At 46.8% G+C, this 17179-nt stretch overlaps 1 long non-coding RNA gene across 2 annotated transcripts in view; it reads left to right on the top strand.

Annotated features, from left to right (window-relative positions):
• The window catches only part of LOC140218610 (uncharacterized), a 140532-nt gene that overhangs the window by 3861 nt on the left and 119492 nt on the right, over positions 1-17179 (top strand). For both annotated transcript variants that reach the window (XR_011894814.1, XR_011894815.1), the window contains exon 2: positions 1714-1805. This is a non-coding gene — a long non-coding RNA (uncharacterized lncRNA). The remainder of the gene's footprint in view (positions 1-1713; positions 1806-17179) is intronic.

Here is a 17179-nt window from a genome sequence, read left to right as displayed (position 1 = left end):
TTTCTGACTTCCTTCGCTACCCACCGCGGTGGCTCAGTGACTGTGGCGTTGAGTTTCTGAGGTCGCGGGTTCGACCCTCGCCACAATGGCCATATTCCGATGGGACCGGAGCGCAAAAACGCTAATGCATCGTGCTTTTGGTGCAAGTTGAAAATAAAAACAGGCTGTCAAAATAATTGTCTACTATGGCATCCCTTAGTGTACTTTCAGCGCGTTGAGACCAACAATTTATTTATTTTGCCTAACATTCTTTATTGTCTTACTTAATGACTCAGGATGTCTCACGTACCACAAAAGGAATAGAGATAACGAAAAGACGCCACAGCGGAATCCTGCTTGATGATATCATTTTTATAGGATTATTAAGCCCATCTTCCCCATCTTCTTCTTCGCCTATTTTCGAGGTGATAGTCACGCCGCTAAATGACCAAATGCACAATTACAAGTACATAATTTACAATATTTCATGCTTTACAAAGTTTACTTGCTTGAATTGAATTCTGGGGCTTTAAGTGCCAACGCCACGGTGTGATTATGAGGCACGCCGTAGTGGGGGGCTCCGGATTGATTTTGACCACAGGGGCATTTTTACCGTGCCCCCAATGCACGGGAGACGGCCGTTCTTGCAGGGCGCCTCCATGGGAATGCGGCCGCAACGGCCGAGATTCGAGCCCACGACCTTGCGCTTAGCAGCGCCACACCACAGCCGCTAAGACACCGCGGCGGGTAGTCTACATACTTAACTGACGGTGCAGCTAGTACGGGTGTCCATGAACCTATTTTACAATCAATAACACTTCCTATTCGGAGTAAGCGCGTTTGCTTTGCGAAGATATTCGGGGCCACTAAGGTAAGCAGATCACCCCCTATATACTGGTTCTCCGAGGCTCTCCTGCTCCGCTCGAGCCCGCCGCACGTGTAGATGATTCGCACTCCTGCGTTTGCGCTTCTTATAGAGACCAACACGTTCCGCCGTGGTTAAAGGGCTTGGGTATCCCTCTGTCCTGCTAACTGATTCATTTCACGCCGTTTCTGGACCCTACGTGCACAATTCAGGAGGGGCCATGACGGAGAAAGCATGGAATGCAATAAACTGCGCACTTGCAGGCCTTAATACTCCTAATGAGCAGAGGTTTGAGTTTCATGGATTATGCCTACTATGACCGAATGAGCTCTCACACGTGACCACTCCCGCTCGGATCGAATAATGTACGGCCGGGTTACACCTCTCTGAACGACATGCGCAAGGTTAAATTTAGAACCCATTGCGTCTTGAAAAGTACGACAATACGGCAATCGTGTTATCTGCTCAAGCGACACATAATGCCTTCCTTCCTCTACTCAACGACGTCAAATTAGAGCGCGTGAGTAATACTCTTGCAAAAGATACAAGCAATATTAGTGTTACAAGTTTTCAGTACATGCGAATTTAGCAAGCGACCTCCCATGCTTGCCGAAATGAAAAATGTTTCACGACACAAAATGTGTTTCTTGAGTGCACGTGTTGAGAGAGAGATGGAAGGAGAGGAGGAAAGGCATAAAGATTGATCAAACAAGACTTTTTAGTATGGTTTGTCTAGAGTTTTTCGTATGCACTGCAAATACCTAAATTATTTACCTGTTTTCCGACATTCCTTGCCGACATGCACAAAGAAAAAAGCATCCAAGTGATGCGTATTTGTAGCTTCACTCCATTTTTATTCGCATTTCTAGTCCTTCAAAGAGCTGGCAACACACCATCCTCCAGATGCTTTTATCGACTGAAAGCACTCCCGCGACTTGCAAGTTTCTCACGTACTTCACAGGTAAGTGAAGGAAATTGTGTATACATGTTGCGATTTCCTTCGGGGCAGATTCTCAATCATATCCCAAAAGTGTTTGAACCAAAAACATTTACGCAGAAATATAAAACTGAACTGAAGCACTCCAGCTTTTCCGCCTAATACCTCTTAACGTTCGCAACTCCTTGCGGCGTTCTTGGTGAGTGCATGGTTTGTCGCACCGTCCTTATCTGCTCGCGAGTAGAAAAGTAAATAAATGTTGCTTCCAGGACGCAATTTCTAAGCATTATGAGGCTGACTCGAAATGGCGTGTGAGCAAACATAGCAGAGCCCGGAAAAGTGTTCCGTTTTATGAATATCAAAGGGCGAAAAAATCCGAAGTAGAGAAGCCTTCAAACCTTCATGATAGACCTCTTTGATCTGCAGTTTAGAGATGGTTTAGAGGTGACAGACGCTTCTAGAAAATAAAGCCTCCGCACTTGCGATCATACTCGGCTATAGAAATTCAAGGGAAAGCCACTTGTTAAAATGTGTTAAGCGCAGTCCCCATGGAAGATTAAGAAAATCAATATGCAGTAATTCAATTTGCCATTAAAAAGATGAACGATGCGGGTTAACAGAGAATAAAAAAATAGCTCGCTTTCCTTTGCAGTGCACCTATTGTCCGAGTGTATTTCACCATCACTGCGCTCCTTATCACAGTTAGCACAACTGGCAACCTCAAAGAATGCACTTCCGAGTTTTTCAAGAGATCTTGTGGATTTCATGCTGCATACCTAAATATGACGTTCCGTTGAGATGTTTATGATGGTATTGCCTAGTGATTACGCATGTTTATTTACTGTGTTTTATGAATGTTACTGGGCGCCTTTATAATACGGCACAAACGCGCTTTATATTGTAACCATCGCTTGCGGATGCTGGCAGGCCTATTTCTTCTGCTGAAAAATGTTCGGTTATTCCATCGACGGTGAAGTGACACGCCTCGCAAGGAGCTTACCTTGCTCAAAGCAGGGAAGCACCCCTTCTTCTGCCTATGAATACTTTCAATATGCCCATCAATGATACTGAGCCGCTACACACGCAAGCTGGCATTTGAAAACGATATTTTATAAGATTGGAACGACCTTGCATTTCATAAACGTTTTTAAGTATTTTATCATGTAACTGCTCTGAAGTGGTTCCTGCTTAGACGTATTACACTGCATAAATTACTAGCCAACGAAAAATAAATAAGTGTCAGTTAAGACCCCTACTTTACAATGCCTAAGAAAAGAGAGGCGCAAGGGGCGCCAACATTGAAGCCATTATGTTATCGGGACCTGGTATCCTGTACTTAAAAGTCTATCATTGCACATGTGGAATTCCTTCACCGAAAGACAATGACGTTTTTTTAATAATTGGAGTATTTCATGACTGAAATTGTCGCCTGCGCAGTTCACAAAGAGAATAATCCATCTGCTGACAACTTTGGCAAGTACCTCGGGCATTGGCAACTGTAATTGCAGCGCAGCTCAGGGTTGTCTGAAGCAGCGCGCTTGTCCAAACAATTTATAAGCTTATCAAAGCCACAGTGCTGTCTATTACTCGGGAATGAAACCGGGCATAGTGTCCTTCCTCTATTGCCTCTCCGTTTGCACGACACGTGGCAAGAAGGGCACAGACAGAAAATGTTGCGTCTCCAAATGGGCTCCGGCTCATAAAATGGGCCCGAAATACGGACTCTAACCTCCTTGTGCAATCTCAAGTGTCTATTGACAGGTACATGTCGACACAACTGAACTTTCTTTGTCGACAGAGCGAGTTCTTGTTATTATTACTATAGTACTAAAGCTCAGAGTGGACATTTTGCAACGAAAGTGGTACCAAAGAGTATATAGGAAAGACCAAACCCCACAAACTTTATTTTCTTGTATAGCACCAAGCCATCATCATGCGCAGGATGACTAGAATGGGAGAGGTGAAAGGAACGTGGGTGACTTAACGGTTTCATAAACTACCGACTACCATTTCGGCGCTAAGAACACTTGTCCCTCCATAGGAGAGCACAGGAGACGCTGCAACAAGAATTGGCTCATCCAGCGAGCGCGGCAGCTGAAACGAGCTAGGCAGAGTAGCCGCCTTCAGTCGACAAACAGTTCGAACTTCTCTTCAACAGCTTAGTATTTTGGTAAGGGGGCAAAAAACATATAGTAAGGAAGCTGCGTAGGTCTGCCTGCCGTAAACGTAAGAGAAATTTGCTTTCGCTGAAATCCATGTCTCACAAACGCAAACGCGGAAGGTGGGCTGTTGTACGCATTATTTCCGACAGCCAGAGAAGTTCGGCAATATTAGCAACCGCGCAGGAAGCCAGGGGCTCGCAGACGCGTTTGAAAAAGGAATGCGTAACAGCTGACGTACGATGTAAACGATGTGTTACGTAAACACGTTTCTAGATTCAGAGCTCTGTAAACACCGACGAACCATTTGCTTATTTAGTCTGCCGAGCTGGGCCCGCTGGAAGACACGACTGCGCTTACGCTCGACCGTTTTGATACTTCGCAAGGCTCGCTTTGGTTTGAAAGTTTAAGCATGATATTTCGCAGGAAAGCTTCATTAATCAAGTCATAATAGCACGCAGTCGGTACTGCAACAGAGGAACGTAGCGGTGAATGAATGGAAGTAAAAGTTATTCATGAGCATGTAAATGATGTTCGCTGAGAAGATGCTATTATACCTGCCGCTCATTCAATCACAGAATGCCGAGAGCGAAGCAGTAACACAGAGTAAGGGGCGTACATCAAGTTATTCGCGCGGCACAAAATGTACCTACTTGTAGTCACCTTGGCATGCCCTGTGGAAATTTAGCTGCTTATTCTCCAGACCACCGTGGTTATAAATTGCCGCTCTTCCTTAGATATGTTATACGTCTGCTGAGCATTCTTGCAGCTTAATTCTATTCTTAGCCACGGCGGGTACAAGCCGTTAGCGGTGATAACAAATTACTGACACGTGTGGCACGTCATCCTTAATAAAGTAGCGAAAGCTAAGGCATAGCATGGTTAGCCTTAGTTAATCTTGATTGCAAGTCCAGGTTAGTCTGGTTGTCTAGCTATGTTGCGGCGTTTAGCCAGTCGTTCGGCGTGCTGTTCGTCTGTTTCCTGGGCGATTCGCTTCCTCTTGATTTCGTTCCGATTATTAAGCCTCCTCCTGCTTATCAGAATTGTCGCCTCAACTGTGGTTGCGGCGCACGCGAGCTCTCCTTTTCAATTCTCCGACATGTTATCAGGCATGCGACGCAGTTGGCGAAGCGAGCGGAGCGAGCGCAACGACGAGGAACGCGGTGTGACGTCATACCAAACGGAGGCGGCAGAAAGGCGCGGCGCTTCGCGGCGGCGGAACACCTGTGGCTCGGTGCTACTAGTGGCGCATGCGCAGTAGTGACTAGGGAGCGAGAGAGAGAGAGAAATATCCGCGGCGAGGCGTGCGTTGTGACGTCATGTGCCTCCTCGGAGCACCGCCACAGCGAAATCGCAAGTTCGCGGCCAGTAAAGCTTTCGCTGTAATATACATATTGCTCAAGTCATTTGATAACTTCCATTTTTTACCAAAGAAACTGCGATGAGCCTCTGTGATGTAGCTTCGCATTCCTTTCATGCAAACAGCACCCGAATAGTTATTGACGACTCAGCTGCCGCTGCAAACAATCGCTCTAATCAATTGAGGTCAGCTTATTGAGCATTTCCGAAGGTTGTAAGTTATTCTGAAAACTTGCAACACTCAGACCGTTCTACTACAGTGGCATTAGCAGCCGTGATTGCTTAGTGGATTTGCCGTTGCGCTGCTAAGCATGAAGTCGCAGGATCAAATTCCGGTCGCGGTGGCTGCGTAAAGACGCCCTTGTGACGTGCAATGGGTGGACGTTAAACTACTTTCGAATGTGTCACTGGGAGTTAGTATGTGCGCGGGTGAATGAGGAATTTGTGTGTGTTTGTGTGTGTATGTGAGTCACGGAGCCTCTTGTATTTAATAGGTGGTACCAGCTTTGCGGAGTGATTCCGGCATTGTTGTGCCTTTACAGAAAACCAACTTAGTGCGCCCTAGTCCCAGCGGACGTCAGCTGGAGTTGTTCTGAAAGTGATGGTGTGTTACCGGGATTGTATTAAATACTGTAGTCGTTCTGAGGCACTTCTTCACGTTTGTGCAGACAGACTCTTGTAAGTCTACGCGTATTTTCTAGTCCTCTCTTCTATACCTTGTGCGCACTCCCACGGCACAGTAGTTAAATGGACATTTCCCCTGGCAAACTTCCTTGCCTCTTCTCGCTTCTTCTCTATATGCTTCTCTCGATCTGGACCGCATTGCTCTGCTTCGATGCATTATGTGATAAGTCTTTATGACAGGTTGTTAGGTTACAGCGAAGACGAGTTTGCGTATTCCGAGAATGGCATGATTTCGTCGCAACTCATGCGAGAATATTACGCAGTCTGCGGAGACCGAGAGAAACCTCCTGAGGTCTCTCCCAATATCGAAAGCTAAGCAGAGAAATCCAGAAGGCGCGCTGTTGAAGACGCTTCTTGAACACACATTTCACGGTTAAAGAGAAGTAGTAGGTGACTATCGTAATGTCGTTCCCGATCGTGGCACAAACTGCCATAACGGGATGGGTTAGGCGAGGAATCGGTTCGGCTTCTCAGAAGGCTATAGCAAGCGAGACCTATGTGCAGCGTCATCATAACATCTCACTCTCCGCGCTTTTATTACTTGCCGCCATCCGAAGACAGGCGACGGTCCCGCCGACTGATAACAAATATCCGGCATGTCGGACGTAGGCCCAGGATCTCATCGGAACTCAGCACGGTAGCAAGCAAAGCAGCTTGGATCCGCAGCCATCGTGCTTCGGAGCTCGCGTTGCTTCGGATGTATCTCCTGGTTCATCGATACATGGTCCAACAGGAAAACTCGTGTTTGATGCAAGCTGGCGCTTTCCGACGGCGCCTTGCGACCTAATAACTTATGCTTCAGCATTTCTCATAAACATTTCACTAATCCTACTTGCATGATTGTGAACGTATGCGCTAGTGGAGTTTAGAGCAGCAGGTCTGTATTGAACATGAGTGCATAATCAATGAATAACGAAGCAGTCTCTCTTCTATATACGAATAGATTGCGCACGTGGTAGAACTTCGGGCTAGTATTGCTTAGGCACCTCTGCAGAGTCTACCGTAATCCCTTGTTAACACGAGGCTGCTGTTTAAATTCTGCCTGTCAATCGTTGCGGTCACTGCCATAATAACGGTATTTGAAGGTACTGCTCACAGAACGCCAGTATTTGCTGTAGTTATTTATGGCCTAGCGTTAGATTCACGTTCACATTTCTCGTAAATGTAAATCAATTCAAAACTCTAGTTAAATTTATTCTGTTCTCATTTTTTTCTACCTCACGCACACGCCGGATTCCCAATGAGTCACAACTGGCAGGGGGGCCGATGAAGCTTTGACACTGAACTTAAGCTTTGTGTATGACGCCGCATAACTATTCTCAAACAGAAGTCACGAATTTGAGGGGTCATGTGGGGATGTTTTCTGTTACTCAAAGATAGAAGCAGGCATCAGAGGAGATTAATGCTGAACTTTATTTGTGCGAACCAAGGGCCGATAAATTGCTCACATAAAATCCGGGCTCCTATTTTGTCGACATGACCTGATGGTAACGAAAGGCTCGTTATACAGAGGCAAAATGAACATTGATGTAAAAGGACTACTGTTGCGTTAAAATAGTGCTGTTTCCTAGAAAATGTACCATGACAATCTAATTTAGGGCATTGGAATGTTACTTTATGCATAGCTGTAAATAGCGCAACAAACAGATCTGCAGGAGTGTATACTTATATAACGGTAAATTTGATATTTTTTTAATTTCGTGGCTAAAAACTACGTGAATTTGTGTTCTTCCTATTGATATTTTACGTTCATCTTTAGTCTGTTCATTTTCACGCAATATTCACACGCATCAAAATAATGTGAGCGTGGCTTATACATAAGAGAGTGTGTATGCTTTAAATAAACATTCACCTGGTAGTGCTCTTTTGTGTGTCCAGTCTTTGTAATTAGCCAGCTGATTTTCTGCGCCATTTACAGTTGTGCCTCAAAACTTATTCACTCAGTTCTCTCTCGCATTACTTGATCGTGGCATGCGTTTTGCTTTCCTTTCTGTTTTGGGCACCGCACCGCATGAAGAAACGACCCAGCGCCTGCACAACTTACACGTAAAACTATAATTGAAATAAGCGGCGTTTGTCTGGCTTCTAGCATCGTAGAAATGACGTCAGAAACGTTAAAAAAATAAAGTGACCCAGACACAACAGATGAACACAACGCGAGCATCTGTCAAATTAAATAAAATTACATTCTGGGGTTTTACGTACCGAAACCACGATCTGATTACGAGGCACGCCGTAGTGGGCGACTCCAGATAAATTTTGACCCCCTGGGGTTCTTTAACGTGCGCACAATGAAAGGCACACAGGCATTTCGCAGCCATGGAATTGTGGACGCCGTGGCCGGGATTCGATCCCGCGCCCTCGGGCTTAGCTGCGCAACGGCCAAGCCACTACGCCACCACGGCGGGTGCGAGCATGCGGCAAAACTGAGCACAAAAATGAGGCATGTCACTCTACCACAAACGGACACTCACATTCCATGCCAGTCAGAACAGCGGAACGAACGTTCCACATCCCTCACAGCTTCGCGATAGAGACCTGACCCGCTGAGGCGTCACAGGGGTCAGAGTCCTAAAGAAGGTCGTCACCCTCAGCTGCTGAAACGCATTAGTGAGTCAGCCGAGTATTCGTTGAAAGAAGCAGGAAATTGCGCTCACCCGTCGATGCAGTGCGTTTAAGCGTTGAACACTCACCAGGCAGGAACGTGTCTGCAAGCTTGATTGGAGTGCGCACGACTACCGACGTGTATGACTACCGTCGCTCGTTAACTAGAGCGTGGGCAAGGCTCGTATAACGTGACATGTCGGCCCGCTCGATGTTGCTACTTCGCCTTATTACAACGCGAGGAAAAGGAACCACTTCCTCGGAAAAAAAGAACCGTACGAACAGTTAGGCCGCCTCCGCGTTTTCCTTTCCTTCTTTTTTTAACTGAAATGTAAGCGTTACAAATCAAAGAAGGGAGATAAGCACGTAGTCAGACGGTCGAAAAGCACTGCTGTCGTTTACTTTGTTTTTCCCGCACGAAGGAAAGCAGAAGCGTTAGACTTTCAAGAAAACACTTGAAACTTGTGAGGTACGGCTAGGTCAACGTATTAATAGACTGTGAGAACATTGCTAATTTTTCGTTCGCACTTGTGCCACCACAGGGGACGGAGGGGCGGAAAGGGCGGCAGTGTCATAATTCAAGTCATGGGGAACACACAAAGTTGATATACAGCAGAAAGATTTAAGGAATGAAGAACGTTGCATTCAAAGGACAAGTAAACAACTGTACACATGCATTCACTGGCGTTCGCCATGCCTGCCACTTTGCGATATTACAGACCTTGCCTGCCGAGGCAGGCGTGATGGAGGCACATGTTTTAATGAGGCAAGCTCCACTGGAGTGCCCGATAAACTGTTTAAAACGCAGAAGAGATAGCGACAGCAGTCCCTGCCAGGTAGGTGAATGATACTGAAAGCATGTGAGCCAGAAATTTAACTAACTTAAGAAAACAAAAAGTGTCCATACGCGCTCAAAATAATACAGAAAGAAAGCATCTGTCGTGAAGCATTTAATAATGTTTCATGCATCCCTCCACCCACGGTTCCCATTTCGTATTAAGAGGAAGCTTTAGCTCGGGCCCAACTCCAACGCCTCCTGTTCAAATACATGCAAAACGCAAAAACGTTTTTCTGAGATAACCCCTAGACCAATTTTAATGAAATTTGTTGCATTTGAGAGAGAAAGTCAAATTCTAGTGACTGTTGGAAGCGGAATTTCAATTTAGGGCTTGAATTTTGTTCAAAGAATTTTCAAATAGTCGACCGTTTGAAAAAAATAGAAGCACGACGTTTACAAATTCATAGCTCTGCATCAAGAACAGATGTCGCGGTTCTGTAAACGGCACCGATTCGATCATTAAATTCGGACGAATTCGGTATGTCATTTTACTTCTTACGTGAATTTTTTACTTTGGTTACAAGGGTTCTGCAGAAGCTGTATTTCCATACAACAAAATATTTTTTATATTCATTTGTAACATATCAATTTTGTCCGCTTTAGATGTACTATTACATGCAATTCACAGAATTGTGAAATCATTTTTCGTTGTTGAGTTACAGAGTTGTAAACTTGATAGTTTCGTTTTCTGAAAATTTACGATTTTTGCCAACTTTTAATAAAACATTGACGACCTAACTCAAAAATTCGAAACAAACAGTCACTAGATTTTAAGTTTTTCTTTTAAATTCAACGAACGTCGTCAAATTTAGTGCAGTGGTTGCCGAGAAAAGCGAATTCTCCTTTTACATGCATTTAGATAGGAGCACCCGAGCTAAAGCTTCCTCTTAATTAACAAGAAACGCTACTCCAGGTGCTCCTATCTACATACATGGCATGAGAGATTTCTTTTTCCTGTGATTGCCGCGAAAATTAGGAAGACAAATTTTACATTTTTAAATGTAAACATTAAAGTCTACTCATACCAACAAGCAGATCATTGAACATGAACAATACGTCAAAATTCCAAAATAAAAAAAATGGATAAAACTGATAAATCAAGTTTCCAACTCTCGCTCAGCAATAAAAAAGAAAACATATTACTTCTGTAAACTTTATCTATTGAGACGTCTCAAGCGGTCAAAGTTGATGTAATATAGGTTATTCATAATTATAACACTAACTTGTGAGTGCGACTTCTGGAATACTCTCGGGAACACAGTAACAATTTCACGTGAACTGCAAATTTATATGTCACATTTGTCCCTTTTGGGTGCGGTATGCTGTTTAAAGGAGTGCAATTCCCGTGGCAGTGTATATAAAACCAAGCTCAGTTGCTTAACTGGCCGCCTCCACTTCAACTCTCATGCATCTAATGGAAGACTTCCGGCTAAGGGACGCTTGTTATGCTGCAGGAATTCGGTTAGCAGGCGACGCAAAATGAGCGACACTGGCAGCGTCAGCTCTGTTGCAAGCAGCCTTTAAGAAAATATGGTATTGTTTATTTTGCGGACTGTAATGTTATTGAGAGAGAGAGAGAGAGAAATAACGTTTATTTGCACCCGCAAAAAGAGCCCCGAAGAGTCGAGAGTCTTCCTGTCTCTTCGGATTGCTCCTCCCTTTTCATCTGGCTGATGCTCCTTAAAGCTCAGCGGTGTCCAGGGCCATGCGGATGACTTCTCTTTGATCATCTTCCTTCGAGCTGGTCATTGAAGTCTCCCAGGATTGTCTATCCCTATCTGGTTTATTGTATCTAGGACATGTCCATAATATGTGGATCATGTTCGCCTTTGCCCCGCAGTGTTTGCAGTTCATGTTCTCAATGTTATCGTGCCATCTCTTCAGTATGTAGGGGTTGCAGATCACCCCCGCTTGCAGTTGCCTCCATGTTATCTCTTCTTGCTTACTTAGTTTCTTATGCGCCTCTGGCAGTGTTTTCCTTCCCATTCTATAATAAGCGAGAATTTCGCTGTAAGTGTTTATGCCTTCTTCTTTTTGTAGGGGCTCCCTGGCTGGAGAGGCTGCATTGGTGTACCGGTAAATAAGCTCTCGGCCCAATGCGTGCGCTTTCTCGTTGCCGGGCGAGCCTTCGTGGGCAGGGGTCCATATAAGGTTTACTAATTCTTCTGGAATTGGTCCTTTTTCTAATATGTTGAGCGCCTCTTTGGAGATTCTCCTTGTGGTATAATTCCTGATGGCTGTTTTGGAATCTGACACTATGATTTTGACCCCTTTTTGAGTCAAAGCTAGGGCTATGGCCACCTCCTCTGCAACCTCCAATCTGTTTTACGGGATACTGCAGCTCTTTGAGTTTTCACCGTTAGCCTGTGTCGTCACTGAGACAAAACCTGGTCTGCTTTCATATTCTGCTGCATCCGTGTAGAAAACCCCTTGCTTTTTATCTAGTGATTTTTGTAATGCTTTAACCCTGTCTTTCCTCCTATCCTGATGGTGACTGGCATGCATATTCTTCGGGAGTGGTGGTATGCGTATTCTATCTCTGATTTGCGACGGAATGGCTCCCGTGTTTCTTACTTTGTTGCTAGTTTTGTATCCTAGTTTCTCTAGAATTCTCAGACCACCTCTGCTTCTCATTAGTCTCTGTTGCTGGGAGACTAGTGTTTCAGTTTATTGTTTCAGTTTCAGTTTATTGATGCGTTTGAAATGTTTACAGAAAAAGTAACTCTAGGAGGTCCCATAGTCAAAGACTGGGGAGAGACCTCCAACAATAAATACATAGAAAAAGTATACTTAATGCGGTTCACAACAGCAGTAGCAATCCTAGGAACAGAAAGTATTAACAAACAAAGTCGAGTCATAGTAATAACAATAAATTATAAACACGAAAAGCAGATCCAAGGAGTATTATTCAACATACAGAAGCGTAAAAAAAATATACAACACAATCACTTTCCCAAGAAATGGTGACTTCGGTGTGGCTTCGATCAACTCTTCTAGGGTGTTTGAAATGCCCATGTTTAATATCCTGTGCGTAGAGGTGCATGGTGGAAGGTTTAGGGCTGTTATAACTCCTTTCCTGATGAGGATTTCTATTTTGTTTTTCTCGGCCCTTGTTAGTTTAAGGTACAGCGTTGCGTATGTGATCTTGCTGATCGCGAAGGACTGTACTATCCTTAATAGGTTAGCCTCCCTCATGCCTGCCTTCTTGTTCGCGATTCTTCTGAGGAGTCGACAAGTTTGGCTTACGCTCATTTCAAGCTTTCTAATCGTTTCCGTATTTCTTAAATTGTCCTGAATGTGCATGCCTAGCACTCGTATAGCTTTTACGTTTGGAGAGAGAGAGAGAGAAACAACTTTACTGGTCCATTATGAAATGAAACGCGTTAAGCGTCTGATGGGGTGGCTCCCTCTTCGCGGGCTCCATATGCTTCCAGGGCCACCTGGCCCCTGTGGATCAGTCGGAGCTGGTCTTCCAGGGCGGGGCTGGACAGCATGATCTCCCATCGCTCATAAAGGGTGGGGATAGCAGGGGGGTTAGTTATGGGTATAGGGGGGGGTGGTGTATGGAAAAATTGCACTCTCCTATGACGTGCCGAAGGGTGCCTAATGCATTGCAGTGAGGACATGTGTTCTTATATCTCTCTGGGTATATCTTGTTCTGGAGGCAGGGGTGGGGAAAGGATCCTGCCTGGATTTGCCTGTATATTGTTTGTTCGGCTCTGGTCAAGGAGTGGTGGGGGTGCGGGAATGTCTTCCTGCCGTCCCTGTAATATTTGACTATATCTCTATAATTTGTGATGGGTTGCCATCCCCTTGCCTCCTCCTCGTTGGCCCGGGAGTTTAGCGCTCGGGCCTGTTGATGAGCATATTCATTGCCCTCAACTGAGGAGTGAGCCGGGACCCAAACTAATTCGATCGCTTGTTTAGGAGGCGTAGCTTTACCAAGAATTTTTAGTGCCGCAAGGGACACCCAGCCAGATCTGTAGTTCTTGTATGCAGCTTGTGAGTCCGTGACGATATTGGTGACGTTTGTTTGCAGGAGTGCGAGAGCTATCGCTGCTTCTTCTGCTTCCTCCGAAGACGGAGTGTAGATTGATGCGCAGGTGACCAGCTTTTCTAGCCCGGTGGCCACGACTGTTGCCCTCGTGGAGCGTTTCGATAGAGAGGCGTCTGTATATAAAACAGTGTCGTCTTCCTCCAGGGTCCTGGAGATGGCTCTTGCCCGGGCGTCGCGTCGTCCGACATGCCTTGTGGGGTTCATGTTGCGTGGTAGTGGTTTGCATTCCAACTTCTCACTCAACTTTTCGGGTAATTGGTCGTGGCTGGTGTAGTGCGATTCTTGCCATCCTAGCTTGCGGAGGACGCTTCTGCCAGCCTTGGTCTGGCTAAGGCGTACCCTTTGATTGGATAGGTGGGCTTCTACGAGCTCGGCTACTGTGTTGTGGACTCCCATTTGAAGTAATTTTGTCGTGGATGAATTTATGGGAATACCCAGGGCCTGCTTCGTGGCTTTCCTGATTATTGCGTCAAGTTGTAAGACGTCCTTCTTGAGGAGCTGCAGGTACGGCGCTGCGTAGACGATTCGTGAGATAATAAAGGCCTCAACGAGGCGCAAGGTGTCCGATTCCTTCAGACCCCTCCGCCTGTTGGCCACTCGTCTGATCATGTTCAAGATTTGGTCTGACGTGAGCTTCATTTTTCTAATCATGGCTGTTGCCTTGCCGTCTGCCTGGATCAGGAGACCCAGGATCCTGAGTTGAGGTACCGGGAGGATCCGGTTCCCTTCCAAAGTGATTTCTATGTTTTCTGCTTGTCTCCTTGATGCACGTGGTCTGACAATGGTCAGCTCCGATTTTTGAGGCGAACAGCAAAGGCCACATGTCTTCACATAGCTGTTGATCGTGTCAGCCGCTTTTTGGAGCGTGTTTTCCATCCAGCCATCCGACCCTGCCCTCGCAGTCCAGAGGGTAATGTCGTCGGCATATAATGCGTGGCCCAGACCATCTATTGATTCGAGAAGCTTGGGCAACGGCAAGAGAGCCATGTTAAATAGGAGGGGGGAAAGGACCGAACCTTGCGGCGTTCCTCGATCCCCCAGGGAGATCGGTTGGGATGTCTCCTCTCCTATTCTGATCCTTGCCGTTCGGTCACGAAGAAAGTCTCGGATATAGTTGTAAGTTTTCACTCCACAACCCGTGTTGCGCAGGTTGCGGAGGACACTTTCATGTGTGACGTTATCAAAGGCACCTGTGAGGTCTAGCGCTAGTATCGCTCGCGGCGCTTGCTTCGTTGCTCGCTTAATTACCAGTTCGTTGAGTTGTACGAGAACATCCTGGGTGCCCAGGTGCTGCCTAAGGCCATACATTGTCTCTGGCATCTGATCGGTGGCATCAAGATGTCGCTGCAACCTCTTAAGTACCATACGTTCCATGACCTTCCCCACGCAGGACGTGAGGGATATCGGTCGCATGTTGTCGATGTGAGGTGTATTCCCAGGCTTGGGTATGAAGCGGACTTCTGCCTCTTTCCATTCGTGTGGAAGATTGCCAGACTCCCAGACCCGGTTCATATACTCGAGCAGCTGTCTGCGGGCCTTCTGCTCGAGGTTGTTAAGTAACTTGTAGGTAATGGTATCGGGTCCCGGCGCGCTGCCCCTGTTGCTCTCGGAGATTGCCGAGATCAACTCGGTGTCAGTGAATGGCTTGTCTAACGCTTCATTGGTAGGCCCTGCGTAGTCGGGAGGTGCGATATCACCCTTCTCCGTTTTCAGGTACTTGGCCTTCAGGTCGTTGATGAGTTTGTCGGCACCCCAAGTATAGTTGTTGAGGGTGCGCGTGAGGCTTCGATTAGTGGCGCTCTTGCTGCCGAGAGGATCGATCAGGTGACGAAGGAGGCACCACGTCTTCCTGGTAGAAAGGGTGCCCTGCAGTCCATCACACACGCTCAGCCAGTTCTCTCTGCACAGCTTGGACGCGTATTCAGCTGCTTGCTTGTTGAGATCATGGATGCGTTTGCGAAGTTTCTTGTTGTGTCGTTGTTTCTTCCAGCGTCTGGTGAGGCTGTGTCGTGCTTCCCAAAGGTGGGCAAGCTTTGCGTCCACACAGGGTGTCTGCAGTGTGGTCGCGATTTTCTGGGTGTATTTTTCTACCAGCTCGAGTTGTTCCTTAGCCCATTCCCCATACGATTTGGTGCTGTTCGTGTCCTCGTCTTCATCGGCTGCTTGCCTTTTTCGAAGTTTGTCCCAGTCAGTTATCTTTGTTGTTCCCATTCGGGCCTTGAACGCGGGCCCCCTGATCGTAATATTGAGGATATCGTGGTCCGACCCCAGGTTCGCGCCTGTGTTCTGCCACGACACGTCCAAGGTTCCACTCAGCAGGGTAAGGTCTGGACTGGTGTCCCGGGTCGTACTTGTGCCCATGCGGGTGGGAGTGTCTGGTTCGTTGAGTAGGGCTAATGTGTGCTGATCCATGAGGTTCGCCAGCACCCTGCCTCTCTTGGAGCAAGATTTGTAACCCCATATTGTGTGAGGCGCATTGAAATCTCCTAATTTCAATAGGGGTCGGCTGCCCGCCTCTCTCTTGCTGTCGAGTAATGTGCCCTCTATGTCGAGGTTCTTCTTGGAGGGCCGACAGTATGCGTTGAGTATAAAGATGTTGTCTTTGCTTCCTATGCCTCTGCTGTGAATTTCCAAGAGAACGTGTTCACACCCTCTCTGGGTGGTAATGTGCTGCGTTGCAGCTATGTTGCTTCGGACTAGGTTGGCTGTGCTTTTCTCACTGGGATCGGTGTATGTGACGTACCCCGCGAGTTTTGGTGGCGAGTTCGTTTCTTGAATTGCAAGGATATCTGGTTTGTGTTCCGCATTATCCATGAATTGCTGTAATTCGCCTATTTTGTCCTTAACTCCTCGGCAGTTCTATTGGGCTAAGATCGTTGTATCTTCCTTCCTATTTTTACGCCTGGCCGCCATCTTGGCTCAGGCTGGTAGTCGTGAGACTACTCGCCATGCACGGTTTCCCATACGGGGCTCCCTTTTTAGCTTTTTGAGTGGTTAGTATGAGCTGGTTGACATTAGCTTCTAGCGCGTCGAACTTGGCCATTTTGGACGTTATCAAGCCGATTTGGCTGGCAAGCTGTGTGACCATCTCGGTGAGGGCTTCAATGGGCTTGGCCCACGCCGGTTCCTCAGATGGACTCGATTCAATTTTCTCTGCCTCCATTGCTGTTACCGGGGGCTCCGGTTGAGCGTCCCTCTTGGCAATTTTGCGTTTTGTGACATCCTCGCTGCTTTTCGATTTTTCTAATGCCTCCATGCGCGCAAGAAGCGCGCTGATTTGCTCATTTTGCTTAACTACAAGCGCTTTGAGTTGCATGCATTCCTCACAATCTTTCTTGGGAGTCTGGGGAAGGGGAGGGAAATCTTTGTTGCGAAGAGCGATAGGAGATCTAACTGCCCAGCCCACCTGTTTAGCGGCGGTCCTCGACGGTGTCTGGCTCCGGGTCTTCGACCTTGAGCGCGACTCCCGGCGGCGCCCGCTGCAGCTGCTGCCAGCCACGTCACCCGGCGACGACGCTCTCAAGCCCGGCTTTGAGGCACAGCTGCTGCTCCGCCCTCGTCCGCCTTCACGGGAAAGAGAGTGATTCCGGTACCCTGACGTAGCTGCTCCCTCCCGACGTGGCGGTTTGGAGGCTTCTGCAGGCGTGTAGTTGGTATCTTTCCGCTCCCACCGGCGTTTCCGTACCACGTACGGGAT

The sequence above is a fragment of the Dermacentor andersoni genome, chromosome 5 (genome assembly GCF_023375885.2).
Source record: "Dermacentor andersoni chromosome 5, qqDerAnde1_hic_scaffold, whole genome shotgun sequence".
NCBI classification, from domain to species: Eukaryota; Metazoa; Arthropoda; class Arachnida; order Ixodida; family Ixodidae; genus Dermacentor; species Dermacentor andersoni.
Note: the sequence above shows the minus strand (reverse complement) of the source record. Positions and strands in the feature narration are given on the sequence as shown.